Below are 15,138 nucleotides of genomic sequence, written 5' to 3'. Positions count from 1 at the left end.
CTTTTCCATAAAGCTCAACCAATTTGTCGTAGTTTGGAATTGGTTTGTTCTTAAGCTCTTTTGCTTTAGGTTTAGCCTGTTAAAAAATGACAACAAAATAAGGTTAGACAAGAAAACACTCAAATTTATGCACCATAGTATTCTATTGAACAAGCTTGCATTTACGGTAATACCCAGTTATAAACAACATATCATTGCAATGTGTAAGACATGACTAGATGCAAAATCTCATCAAAGCATACATCGGAGTCCTTTGAACCATCGAAACAATCCAATTAATTCTCTGTGTCTAAATATAAGTTCATGGTGCTTTACCCTATTGTAAATTGATATAACATGAAAAAGAAAACCACAGAATTCAATGAAACAATATGAACTCCTAGAGTATAAGTGACAAACCTGGATTAGACTTTCCCAAACTTTTGATTCAGCACTCCACATTTTGGTGATTGGACTCCAAGCAAAACCACTCAGTCCATTCTTAAACACATCATAGCAGTCTAACCAATTATACTTGATGGTTTTAATGCGATTTTTCACCTTTTGCTTGTCTATTGGTTTTTCAATTTTTTCTTGCAATTCCTTCACAATATTGTCATAGGCATGTGTGGTGAAGACTAAACCATTTCTATTACTTAGATGATGTTGATGCAAGAGTGCATCAATAAGCGCATCATCCATAACAACGGTCCAATATTCTCTATCTTTCTTAACCACATCATCAATAGTCCTTTTTTTTTGACCTATTTGAACTTATAAAAAAAATATTTGAGCAAATAAATATATTTAACAAAACCATCAGATTTAGCTTGTTGTCATGTGCTAGCCCATTGAATGAAAAAACTTGCAAAATTTAAGACAAGCTGTTTTGGAAACAGAAACAATTTAATTGTCATGTTTCAAAAGTAAAGAACTATCAACAAGAAAATGGGAGAGAAGGCAAAGCAAGACCTTTTTTGCAGGCAGTCCACTCCCACCCAAAGTTTGTATGCCAATGTATTCACTATTAACAACTCTCGCTTTCCAAGTGCGGTTCCCCTATAAAATGCCATATTTACACATTATCCATGGTTGAAATAATAAAAGCTCATTTTACCAACACAACTAAGCAGAGAAAACTAAGCAAGCAAACGTAAGCAAGTCGAAAGCAAAAGGTTGCCAACACAACTTAAAGGACAAAGACATAATGGAAAACAATAGAAAAAGAAAGATTACCTGCAAATTGCCACTGTCATAGTGAATGAAGTTTATTAAAATTATACTAAAAGAACTGGAACTTGCTGTGGTAGTGCTGCTCTTACACAATATAGAGGAATAATTCATTTTGCATACTAAAGAGGAAAGTCTCACACAAACCTCACAAGAAGAATCACGTTCTCAAGACACAATCAAAACTCATGCAATAGTTTATCCCAAGAAAATTAAATGTATCATATACAAAATGATAAGTCCATAAAAAGAAAATTAAATAATAAAACAATTCTAATAAGAATCAGCCCATTAAAACAAAGACATAGTTCTAAATCCACTAGAAGCATTTGTCAACAATTATAAAATTTAGAATAACATCAAGTTGGGTTGGATGTATAAACCCTCCACATATCAGTTGCTATTGAGTTTCTTAAAATCTCTCCTTGGGCAGCATCATCAATATTTCTCTCTCTTTGCACACCAAGCTGTTCATGGGGTTCAAGATTGTTGAAAATTTCTTCGTCCACCTCATGAAGAATTCTATGATCCGGATTTGCCCCAATCAAGTAATTGTGCAAAATGCAACATGCTAAAATTATTTTTTTATGAGTTGGAACTCCGTAAAACGGCTGGTTTGAGCTTGCTATTATAGGAAACCTTTTCTTCAAGACTCCAAATGTTTTTTCAATCGCATTGCATAAGGATGCATGTCTAAGGTTGAATAACTCTTTAGGATTTTGTGGTGGATTTCTTGAATACTCTTTTAAGTGATAACGAACTCCTCTATAAGGTGCAAGAAGTGTGCTCCTCAACATGAATCCAGCATCAACAAGGTAATATTTACCTATAGGAATGACATGCATCATTATGTTGTTATACACTAATGGCTAAATTTTTTTTTCTAACAAAATTACCTTGGGGGACTTTTAGCTTATCGCGTCTACTTAATGCATTTTTAAAAATCTTTAGTCTGACGCAGTTCCTTCCCATCCAGGCAAAACATATGTAAATTTTAAATCAAATGTATATGCCGCTAGCACATTTTGTGTTGGGTAGTCCTTTCAACCACGATATCTTGCTACATCTTTAATAGGAACTTTTGCTCAAATGTGTGTTCCATCAATTGCCCCAATGCAATCTTGACATGGGAAGAACTAAAACTATTGAGTACTTACTTCTATAGATTAAAATCTTTATATATACCACAATTAAGCTTATTAGAGTATAACAATGTTTTTTTTTTACCTTAAAATATGGGAAGAACCTAGAACTGTTGAGTATTTCTACTGAAGTTTGAGATCCATCAGGTTGTTTCAGAAACTTCTCTTCTAGTTGTATCACAGATCTTAATACTTCATGGAAATGACGGCTTATAGTCTTACTAGAGCGACGGAAAAAAAGAAGAAGATATTTCCCGATGCTTTACACCATGTGATAATATGTAAAGAAATTTGGCAACTTGTTCTTCAATCGTTGCTCGTTGTGTTGGTTGGAGGCCACCTTCTTTACGTAGCATGTCACACAAATCTAAAAAAGCTCCATGCCCCATGCGTATGATATCATGACACTTTTTATTTCCAATTATCTCTCTCATTAGTTCATCGCAAACACTTCGTCTTTCTAAACTTAAACTACTAATTGAGTAAGTTACCTTTGTCTCCTTTAAGGCCTCCTTCGAAGTATCAACCAATAGGCAACAAGACAAACTACATAAGCAACTGCCATTCGACGTCTCCATTCCCAATCCCATAATACACATCTCCTTTTATTCTCTTGTCTATCCATCTAATAAAATTATCCCATGACAGCAAAGCTATTACAATCCATGATATGCATAAATACACTAAGCATGAAAGAGTATATGAAAGGGTTCAACAATAGACCTGACTCCACTGAAATACAACATTTTACTAATAAAAAAAAGTTAATAGACCTAACTCTATACTTTTAGATACACACAGAAAGACACGTGAATATGCAACTAGAGCAGCAGATTATATATATAAAAAAATGTGCTCTTGGATAATGAAGCGTGAGACACGCACAAAAAGACACATGTGAGATGCTGCACAAACTCATGTGAGTTTGATCATACACAATCAAACAAGCAATTTATCAAACACATTGTGAGCAACTCTTTGAAACTTTAAAATTCTAGTTAAAAAAAAAAAAAAACCAAATCAGAAACCCATTCATAAAAAACAAGAAATTACCCAATAAAAATCACAAACACAAACCAATAATAAAAAATCTGACCATAAAATCAAACTTACACAGAATAAACAATCATAAAGCCTAGGTTTAACCATAGTTCATCCATATATCACGAACTAAAAGGATTGCAAGTGTTTAGATAAAAATAAACAAGAAACACAGATCCATATATAGTTACAATATACAAATTTATGCAAGTTCACAATATAGACTCACTCAAGCACTTTATCAAACACGTTATGAGCAATACTTTGAAACTTTAAAATTTAAGAAAAAAAGCCCTCAGATCCGAAACTCATCCTCAAATAACATGTTATTACCCCATAAAATCACAATTAATAAGAAATTACCCAATAAAATCACAATTTTAAGAACATAGTTATTTGATCAAACTCAAAAGAAACCCATGAATCAAAAATTAAAACAGAGTTTACCTTTGTGAGAGAATGCTAGGTGTGAGAGAGAAGAGTGAAGGACAGTCCAAGAGTGAAGAAGTCGTGAGAGAGAGAGAGCCAGCGTGAGTTGAGAGAACTTGAGAGAAATTTGTGGGTTATAGATAGGGGTGTTCAACCAACCCACCAACCCGTCAAAACCGACCCAACCCAATGCAACCTGTCGGGTTAGGTATGTTTTTAAGCCTCGATGGGTTGGATTGGGTTACAAAAATGTTTTTAATAGTGGGTCGGGTTGAGTTTGAACCATAAAATTTCAAACCTACCAAACCCAACCCGACCCACCCATATATTTAATATATATATTTAAAACATATTAAATAATTAATAAATTTTTAAAAATAATCAGCTCTTCCTATCCTGTATAAAAGTCAATTAGTTCATACAAACCTAGTAAGTTACTATTGTTGTTTAATCATTAGTATTGTTTGCCTTTAAGGAGTTACATTGATACTAATCTTTGAATTTTTTTAATATATTTATATTTTTTTTCTACTCAATTTAATAATAATAATAATAATTTGTCTAACTTATAGGTTCAACCCGACCCATATGGGTTTGGTTGGATTTATGTGATGGGTTAGGTTAGGTTGAATATTTTTAAACCCATCATAGTGGGTTGGGTCAAAAAATTCCTTCAACCTGACCCATGCACATCCCTAGTTACAGAGCTGAGAGAGCTTAAGAGAAAATTGTGGGTTACAGAGCTTAGAGAGTTTTTTTTTTTTTTTTTTTAAACGTGACAAACATTGTAATTTTATTAATTTAATAAGGGTAAATTAGGTAATTTACTTTATCAATAATTTATTTATTCTATTCTCCTTTCAAATCTTTTCAATTTAAAGAAATTAAAAATAAGGAGTTAGAGGTAATTGAAATCTCTCCCCCTCTTTTCTTAAAAAATTTCAAACAAATTAATTAAATTATTCTTTTTCCCTCCATCCTACTCCCTCATTTTTTTTTACATCCAAACAGTCCATTAATCTCTTCAAAAATCAAAGGCAAACCCATCTCCGCAAAACCATAACGGCTTTGAGAGTTCCTTTCTTGTCTTCTATAATCACCCCACTACCTCAAAAATTACATCCCAATACTTTTCCCTCCGCAACCCTTTTGAGCAACAAACCCAGAACCCAAATCTTGTGTGCCAAGAAAAAAATCAGCGATGCAGAGCTTGCGTCGGATTTGGCTTTGGAGGTGGCAAAGATAAACTCCCATTTTGTGCAAAGAGAGGAGGCCATGAAGAAGAGCAAAGAGCTCCTGTTCACAGAGCTGTGCCAGTACCTTGCTTTGAAAGGAGAGGAGGTGAAGATGAAGTGGAGGAAATTGGATGAAGAGGAAAAATGGGTTTTGGTTAAAGGGTTTGTTTCAGATTGGAGTGTGGATTTTCATCCATTGTCTGCTAGGTCTGTGAAAGAGATGGTTGAGGAATACTTGCTGGAGGAGAACCCATCTGCAAAATCTTCTCTTTTAGTGTTATTTCCTGGGTTGAAGAGATTAATGGGCTTTACGCAAAACAAGTAAAGAAGAAAAAAGTATTGAAGATTATATGTATTTGTGGGTATGAAATGATTGTCGTTTTCATTGGGATTTTCCATTCATAAGTTGAACTTCTTTGATTTTTTTTTGATATGGGGCTTAATTTTAGGTTGAATGTTTAAGGATTGCATTCTTTGAGAAGTTGGGGATGTAAGGTAGGTTTATTAAGTAACTTCAAAGTATCACAAAAGGTCGCCTCTCTGCCAGAACATCATATTTGTTTTGTCAGATTTGCTTCTGTACAAAAAACTGTTCATCCTAGTCTCATTTCTCAACTTGCAAAAATGATGCAGGTTAACTCAGTAACAGGTTAGGACTTTAAAAGACAGTTCCATCTCTGCTGCCCTGCCACCAGTGCTCTAAGTGTGAAGTATAGGAAACCAAAGCCCACAAATCCCAAGCCTTTTAGGCTATGAACTGATGTATGTGAACTTTTTCAGCCCTGTCCGTTTAAAGTTTTTCCTTCATATTTGATGTCAATTAAGTTGTTTTAGGAAAGAGGGATTCTTAAGGAAGCAAACTTGGAGAAAAAACTTGCCCCTCTGAAAGAGATTACATACAACAGCTCCAAGGCCTCTGGTTAGAAACTCAGAAAGAATACTTAAAAATGTATGCCTGGTAAATTTATTGTCAAACTATTTTTCCTCTCATAACTGAGATTCATGGAGCTATACAATTGATATTTTGTTTCCAGTCTCAGAAAAATTAAAAAGTCCATGGAAAAAGTGAACCCGAGTATGATGTGCATGAAGATGGTGAAAGGAAAGTGGACAGAACAACAAATTATGATCAATTTGTAAGTCTCTTATACATTTTAAAAAAATTATTAGAAAAAATATGCCCTGCTTACTGCTGTTTAAAGCATGTTGTTCCTTTGACGTTACTTAATTTCCGTGATTAAAACCTTGTTTAATATTACATAACAATATTGTGTAGTTTCAAATAAACAATGAGTCAGTCTTATCGCTTATTATTTTACTGTTGTTATTCCCCATATTTTTCTTCTTCAGGAAATTGTTAGAATCTCCAAAAATCGCCCAAGGGAGGTCACGAGGACCTGCCACTACATAGGTTCCTCCACAACAGACATCTTTTAACTAGTATAGGACTAACAAACTACAACTTAATAGTCAAGAGTCAGTAGAGTCTTTTACCTTAACCAAGGCATGAATTTCCTGCTTAATCAAGGAAAGGACTTCCACATTGGCCCAGTCCAGAATGCCAAAGTGACCACAACCCCCTATGAAGCCAATGGTATCAATAGTCATTTCCCCATCAAAACTTAATTTTCTAATAAGATCATCAGCTTTATCACACTAGGTTCCACAGGGTTCTAAATCTTTGACAACATACAAGTACCCTACATTTCTACCAAAAACTTTCAAGTTCAAAGCATGAGACCACTGAGCCTTAATATATACTTTGTGCTCTTTAGAAAGACTAATGGCAGCAAAACCCTCACAAATGGAGAGACAGGTCCATGGGTCCTTAGGTTTCAATTGGGCAAGAGGGGTAATCCTCCATAGTGCTTCTTTCAGCAGAGGGCATGCCAACCGTTTAAGTGGTTTTGGTGAAACAAAAAGGGTAACCATTCAGTTCACGGTCCAGCTCACATGAATACTACCAAACTTCTAACTAAACAATAAATTCATATAAACATAAAACTTTATTCCAAGATAAATAATTTCCATATCTGTAACATTGGTACTATCCAGACAGACCACAAGCCCCATTTTGCAGTACACAAATCTAAAAAATGCTATAGATTAAAGCATTATTATGTTCAAGAGATCACCTCCATCAGTCAAATGAGCACTTCTCGTGCTTACCTAGGCTGCTGCTGATGAATAGTTTTGAATAAAAATTATAGGCCCCGCACACTCTTGCATTGTATTGAACCACAAATTCCAAGTTTCAAGAAATAAGGCGGGTGGGATGGGAAAACCATGGCGCTGTTGACTAGCAAGGTCTTCATTCCAGTGAAATGAGCAGTGCCAATGTGGAGCAATAAACAATCTGAATCATACACGCTAAACACATCAAAACTCAACATACATTATATTCCACTAAACTAGCTTCAATTATTTGGAACCTTAATTTTCTCAAATGTCATCATCTAGGAACATCAAACAAGAGGCTTGTTTCTCATCTTCTGATGTGTGCCGTGCAAGTCCTTTCAAAGTCCATTCTTCTTGATGATATTTTTCAGCCTCTCATTTGCAGTGACAAGTTCTGCAGCTATGCCTGACTTATTAGCAGAGTGTCCAGCATTTGGAACGACCTGTTGACAGTGATATGCATTAGTATGTTGCTTATATATAGGAAAGAAATATGAAATCAGAACTTGAAGGACATATATGTGAAATATTGACAGAGTAATTGTATGCTAAGTTGCTAACTATAAAACAGCTTCGTTTCCTGAGTTAATCAGGGTATCTGCAAATAAAGAATTCTGAATGGTCCACCTACTGCTCATTCTTGGGATATGAGGGGAAACCAAAACTTAATAGAATGGAAAAAAGATGAAAGAAATTCTTTTTAATGATGGATTTTCCATCAAGCATACTGAACTTATGTAGAACCCACATCCTTAGTTCAAGGCATGAGGCCTCTTTCTGAAACCTCATTCCAGTTTATACACATAATAACATTTGGAATGAAGGAAAGTTTTCCCATAATTTTAGGTTGAAAGTTGGTTACTTGAAGATAAGTTGGCGAAGAACTGCTTATCCACACCTTTATATGTGCACTGCTTTTGTAGCAATGACATAGAATTACTGCATCATCTGATAAGTAATCTTACTATTCTGCATCCTCATAACAATTAAGTCTTAAATTACTGGTCACATATACTTTGAGAGAAACTTTCTGGTTTTATCACTTTCAAGCTAAATGATAAGTCAATAACATAATCAGATACAATCGTACACCACCAAAGTCTTACTCCCTCATCTGAAAACAGATGGGCATTGAAAATTCATTCTTATGAAACAAGGTAAACAACGTGATCATCCTAAAATGCCCTTATGCAGGTTAAAAGGTGGGTTCAAATTTGAGAAATGTGATGTCAAATTAAAGGGTAATAGGGAAGTTAAATGGATAGATGCTTTCATTTTTGGAAACTCCGAAAAAATTTGCGATGGCCTAAAAGAAGAGCACCCTACATATTGGGAGGAGCAAGTATTATTTTCAGTCGAAGGAAATCCTCTATATGCTTTACAATGGACTGAAAAGTACTAAGCCTGTGCAAGAGCCCAACTAAATAGAATAAAATCCTTTGCTATTTTTGTCCACAAGGGTTAGTCAAGAATTAGAACACAAAAGAGTTTATTGACTAGGTGGCTGAGTTGTCAAAGAGTTGGTTGTGGTTGTGGTTGTGGTAGGTCTTAGGTTTAAATCTTACTATCAGAAAACAGGAGGCTAAATCAATAGGGTGTGGGTGAGTGGGTGGTGTGTATGTAGCTAAATAACTTATTATACTTTATTGTAAATGTTTTGATAACAATAGCTAAATAACTTTTTTTATTATATAAGTTTACATGGAATGGTTTTTTTTGGATAGATTTTAGCTAAATTTTATGTGAGTTTCTATTACTTTAAGTTAACATAGACTTATGTAAAAAGTGAATTGAAGCAATTTAAAAAGGTAATGGTTTTAATTAAAAAAGTGAATAAAATTTATGGTTTAATTTGAAACAGCCCCAAACTATTGAAAATTATGTAATTTTCCCAATTTTTAAAATAAGGAGAGCCACTTGGCATGAGGAGCTTGTAGCTACTTGTCGTATTGTGCAAATAGTAACTTGACACAATCATGGCTTCTAATATAAAGTATATGATGTCACAGCATACAATCTTTATAGCTGACCCAATTAGTTGGGTTTAGACTTAAGAGATTTGTTAAGTTGATGTCCTTGTTATAACTTTTTGTCCTTGATGTCAAAGAGGGGTGCAATGTCCCCAATTCACAGACATTCTTACAAAATCCATCAGTTTATAGAAGTTAACATACTGATCTACTTAGATCAACCCAATTTTCAGAAATTCTTAAACATAAACTTATGAACATTGTTCCTACATGTGCCCTTGTATAAAATAAGTTTTTACCTAGATCATGACATACATGTGTTCTTGTAAAAGTTTAGATATGAATAACAACATTAAACAAACAAAATTCATATACCGGAAAAGAACAATCATGAAATAATGAAAAAAAATATATAAATCCTTAGAAAATTAAAAATAACAAAAAATTACTACACACATTATGATAAGAATTAACAACATACTTATACAAAAGTAAAAGCCATATTTTAATTAAATAAATTTTCTAAACGTTAGGGCTACTCAGGGATTCACCCTCTATATATTCTAACATCACACCAGCTACCAATCACGAAGCAGCCTGCATGGAATGGATGATCTTCTGTTTTACCATCAATCTAGAAGCCACTAAAAAATAATTTTTGCTTGAATGAAAAGAAAATGAAAAATAAAGAGGCAGTTATCAAACAATTCTCTAGGACATGACACATGTTTAATATTACATCAATAAACATTACACTAATTCAACTCATTTTCAGGTTTGGGATCAAGTAGTTTCTTTTCCTCTAATATTCTTGTTTAATATTTCTTCGGTTCTTATAAAAAAAAATAAAAAAAAAATTTGCTTGCAGATGGAAACAGATTCATCATCTTTCTCAAGTTATTCTACTACTGCTCGGAGGAAGAAGTATGATGTCTTTCTCAGTTTCAGAGGCGAGGACACCTGCAACAATTTTAAGGGTCATCTCTATGAAGCTTTGATACAGAAAGGCACTGTCACCTTTAAAGACGATGAAAAACTCGAGAGAGGAAAACCCATTTTGCCAGAGCTATCGAAAGCGATAGAAGAATCAGAATTTGCTATAGTTATTCTCTTAGAAAACTATGCTTCTTCAACTTGGTGCTTAGATGAACTTGCAAAGATCATTCATTGCAAAAACGAGGTGGGAATAACAGTTTTGCCTGTCTTTCACTATGTAGATCCATTTGATGTACGAAAACAATGGGGAACTTTTGCTCAGGCATTTGCTAAACATGAAGAAAAAGAGAACAAAGAAAGGGTGGAAAAATGGAGAGATGTTTTGAGACAAGTAGCCAACCTTCACGGATGGCATTTAGAGGATACTTGGTAATTTAATATAACTCTATTTGGAACCTTATGCCGATTTACATCCATGCTTCATTGTACTTCTTTCAATTTTGTCCTCAGCGAATCAAATTACATATTTTTTGATTCAGTCAATAGAATTGAACATTAAATATGTATCATATTATTTGGGTGACCTATTGGTGGTTCAAACTCAATGCATATATATTGCACTTTATTCATTGCAGGCCTGAGATAGAAGACATCAAAGACATAGTGGAATGGATATCACTTAACTTGAAATATGATGCGTTCCTATATATTGCCAAGAACCTAGTAGGAATATACCCTTGAGTGATGGAATTGAAGTCATGTTTAGCTCTAGGATCATATGATGTTCGCTTTATAGGAATTTGGGCAATGGGGGGAATGGGAAAGACAATTCTGGCTAGAGTTGTTTGTAATATGATTTCTAAAAAATTTGAAGATTGTATTTTGATTGAGGATGTTAGGGAAAAGATTGAAAAATATGGTGTTGTTCCACTACAAGAGAAAATTATTGAAGTTATGAAGGAAAAGGATATGAAAATACAAGAGAAGTATGATGGAGTTCTCAAGATCTACAATAGGTTATGTAAGAAAAAGATTCTTCTTGTTCTTGATGATGTCGATAAACTAAAACATTTAGAAATATTAGCTGGGGAGCATGATTGGTTTGGTTCCGGCAGTAGAATTGTCATAACAACAAGAGATAAGCATGTGCTGGAGGCACATGGAACAAATGAAATATATGAAGTCAAAGGATTATGCCGTGAAGATTCTCTTCAACTATTTTCCTTAAAAGCCTTTAAAGAAAAGTATGTCCCAAATGATTATTTAAAGCTATCTAACCATTTTTTGAGTTATGCTGCTGACCTTCCTTTAGCTCTTGAGGTTTTGGGTTCCTTTTTAATTGGAAAAGAGACTTAAACAATATCCTGAGGAAGATATTTTCCAAGTACTTAAAATAAGTTTTGATGGGCTGCAGAAATCACAGAAGAAAATATTCTTGCATATTGCGTGCTTTTTTAATCATCATAAAAAAGATTATGTAGTAGAAAACCTAAATGTTCTTGGCCTTTACCATGGTATAGGATTGAAGGAACTCATTGATAAATCTCTTTTTAAAATTATTAATGAGGATATAGTGTGGATGCATGATTTACTTGAAGAAATGGGTAGGAGCATAGTTTCTCAAGAGTACCCTGATGATCTTCGAAAGCGTAGTAGATTGTGGTGTTATGAGGACATTGACAAAGTGTTAAGAAAAAATAAGGTAATAGGTTTATGTAGAGAATTTGAGCTCATTCCCTACCTTCATGTTCAACAAATTTGAAATTTGAATTGTTTTTCTAATAATATATTTTGCAATTCACCATTTCCTTCTTGATTATTAGGGAACAGAAGCTATTCAAGCCATGGTTATTTGGGATACTTATGACAAGGCACAAATGGCACATTGGAACCCTGCGGCCTTTCCAAGATGTACAATCTTAAATTTCTTAGAATGAATGGCGTTGCTTATGTCCCCACACATCTTCCTGATGATTTAAGAATTCTTGACTGGATTTCGTATTCTTTAAAATCCTTGCATCAAGTTTCCAGCTAGATGAGCTTGTTCAACTTTATTTGCAAAAGAGCAGAATTGAACAACTTTGGATAGGAATAAAGGTAAGTGAGTTATTAAGTATCCTGATACAAGTTTTCTTTTAAGTCACAATAAACAAACACTAGGAAGGTAATTATTCTATGTTTTTCAATTCTAACAAAAATTTGAGAAGTTAAAGTTCATTGACTTGACTGCCTCCTTATACTTGATTATAACTCCAGACTTCACTGAAGTGCCAAATCTTGAGAAATTAGTTCTCGAAAGGTGTATAAATTTACACAAGTGTCACCCATCCATCAGAATTCTTAATAAACTTATTCATCTTAATTTAAAAGGTTGCGAAAGACTAAATCCTCCTTCATGCATGTTTTAAAGTGAGTGTCTTGTGGCTCTTGAACTTTCTAATTGCTCAAAACTCAAGAAATCTCCAATATTTGTGGGAAACATGGAATTCTTACAGGAGGCTTTTTTGGATCGCACTGCTGTTGTGGAACTAATTAGAAACTTTCCACGGAACCTGTGGATAGTCAAAGGCCTAGAGAATCTTGATTTGAGTTATACAGCTATAGAGGAGCTGCCTTCATCAATTGTACATTTGAGTGAACTTCATTGACTCTAAGATATTGCATAAATCTTGTGCGCCTTTCTAGCACCATTAGTAGTTTGAAGTTGCTTAATTCTCTTGATCTTTTTGAATGCTTAAAATTAGACAACTTGCCAGAGGAAATAGGAAATATGCAATGTTTGGAGCTGCTTAATTTGTGTTGGACAGCCATAAAAGAGGTTCCTTCTTCCATTGTTTGCCTTAAAAATCTCAAACAGCTGCATATTCGTGGATGGAAGTTTTCTAAATTTTATGCTCGGCCAGCAAGTCCTGAGTGGAATGACCCTTTACAAACTGCATTATTTTCCCTGCCAACAAGTCCTGCTCCATGGAACATATTATTGCCTTCATTTTTATATTATTCCCTGCCAACAAGACCTGGTCCGCTGGGCTTGTTATTGCCTTCCTTATTAGGTCTGCAGTCTTTAACATATTTGCATCTTAGTGACTGCGATCTTTTGTCAATCCCACTTTGGCTGCTTGTCCTCTTTAGCACACTTAAATCTAAGTGGAAATAATTTTTTTTCCCTTCTTGAAAGTATCTCTCAACTCTCTAAACTTCGAAAACTCCTTTTGGAGGGTTGCAGGAGGCTTCAATCATTGGAAAGTTTTCCATCAACTAATGATTCTGTGATTGCAAACAATTGTACCTCATTGGAGAGATTGCCAGAACTGCAATTTCATCTTTTTACATCCCATCACTCCCGTTTGAATTTCCAGTGTTTAAACTGCTTCAAATTGGTTGATAATATTCAAAGCATCAGTAACATGATTCAGATCTCTCTCTCTCTCTCTCTCTCTCTCTCTCTAAGTTCTAAACGTTATGCTTTGTATATTTCAGGGACAAAGTGTTAAACTTCCACACATCTTAGACATTATTATCCCTGGAGGAGAAATCCTGGAAGGGTTTAGCCCTGTAGGTTGGTGTGATAACATACAAGTGCCTAATTGTGAGTATCAATACCTGATGGGAATTTCGTTGTGCATTGTTTTTGTGCTCAACCCGTGGCATCCTTTCTCTGGGGATTTTCAACTTACATGTTTGTTTGAAGTCAATGGAGTTAAAGTGGAATATTCAATACACTCTTTTTTAAAGTTAAACTATGCTATGGTTGAATCACCTCACCTTTGGCTGCTCTATTTGCCCCCTCACTGTGGTGAACTTGCAATTAAAATAATTTCCGACAACATAAAGGTGATGAAAAAAGGAATTAATTTGGTATACAAGCAGCATGCTCTGTGAGGATCTGGGTGTAATCCAACATGATATTGATGATTCAGCTTCGGAAGGTACCCGAAATAAGTGAAGTGATGATGAGGATGATGGGGCCGGATCTAGTGGAGAAGGCTACTCTAATGAGGAGCTGCATACGGTGACTTGGAGATTTATGGCTCATTCTGAAAAATATAGTAAAATGAGAATTTTTCGTCTTCTTTGCCTGTAAGTCATCATCCTTCTTCTAGATATTATAATTTACAACTCCTGTTGTTCTCTTTTAATTTGGGGAAGGGAATCCAATGAAAGTGTTGGTTTTGATTGTCAAGTTTAAATTGGCATGATAACAAATTTAATTTGTCATAGGTATAAAATAATAGAGTTTTCATTTTTGATTTCCCTCACTAGCATTATAAAAAAAAATCATTGTATTGTGCTAGTTGTACCTTAACCTTTCCTTTTGGCACTAATATAGCCACATTTAAAAAAAAAAAAAAATTTAATCAGGTTGGGATAATACAAATTTTTCCTGTTGTCTTGTTAGAGCACTTTAATTTAATGGAAGGAGGGGATCAAACGTCCAAGAAGCATGAAGCCTATTGTGGCGATAAAAGGGATAGTTACCAGAACCGCATTGAAGAATTACCCAAGTATGGTCCCTTGTCTCACGTCCACCTGGGCTCTTGTTAAAGTGGACAAGGATTCAAAATGGTCAGCTATTTAAATCAACTGTCAAGTGGCTCCTATTATTGATTAAATCTTTTTTTTTTTTTTTTTTTTTTACTTCCTGCAAATGTAATGCTCTGTTGAACTTCTATTCCTATACAAAAACATTTTGAAATTTCTCTTGACGTCTGTTGTATTTATATAACTTTTTTTTTTTTTTTTCCTTTTCTCCAACAGTCCCAGATATATAATGTATTTTTTTTTTCCTTGCCAGCATTTGGGTCTATGATTCATATTGAAGAAATATCCAACAGAAATCTGGATTGATTAGATGCTGATTTTGGACCATGATTTGCACACCTTGCGTGCAATTGAAGTTAGAAACAGAAAAGTAATAGAAACACTACAAATGACTATTTAAGATAAAGATTACATAGTTACTTTTAGTCTCCAACCTTTGTTTAACTCTCTCTTTAT

At 34.3% G+C, this 15,138-nt stretch overlaps 1 pseudogene; it reads left to right on the top strand.

Moving 5' to 3' along the window:
- The first annotated feature begins 4,844 nt into the window (after positions 1 to 4,844).
- LOC142642642 (TMV resistance protein N-like) lies at positions 4,845 to 14,920 on the top strand (annotated as a pseudogene).
- The last annotated feature ends 218 nt before the right edge of the window (positions 14,921 to 15,138 follow it).

Source organism: Castanea sativa, chromosome 7 (genome assembly GCF_040712315.1).
Source record: "Castanea sativa cultivar Marrone di Chiusa Pesio chromosome 7, ASM4071231v1".
Taxonomy (NCBI): Eukaryota; Viridiplantae; Streptophyta; class Magnoliopsida; order Fagales; family Fagaceae; genus Castanea; species Castanea sativa.
The sequence above is the reverse complement of the archived record's forward strand: the minus strand, read 5'-3'. Positions and strand labels throughout refer to the sequence as shown.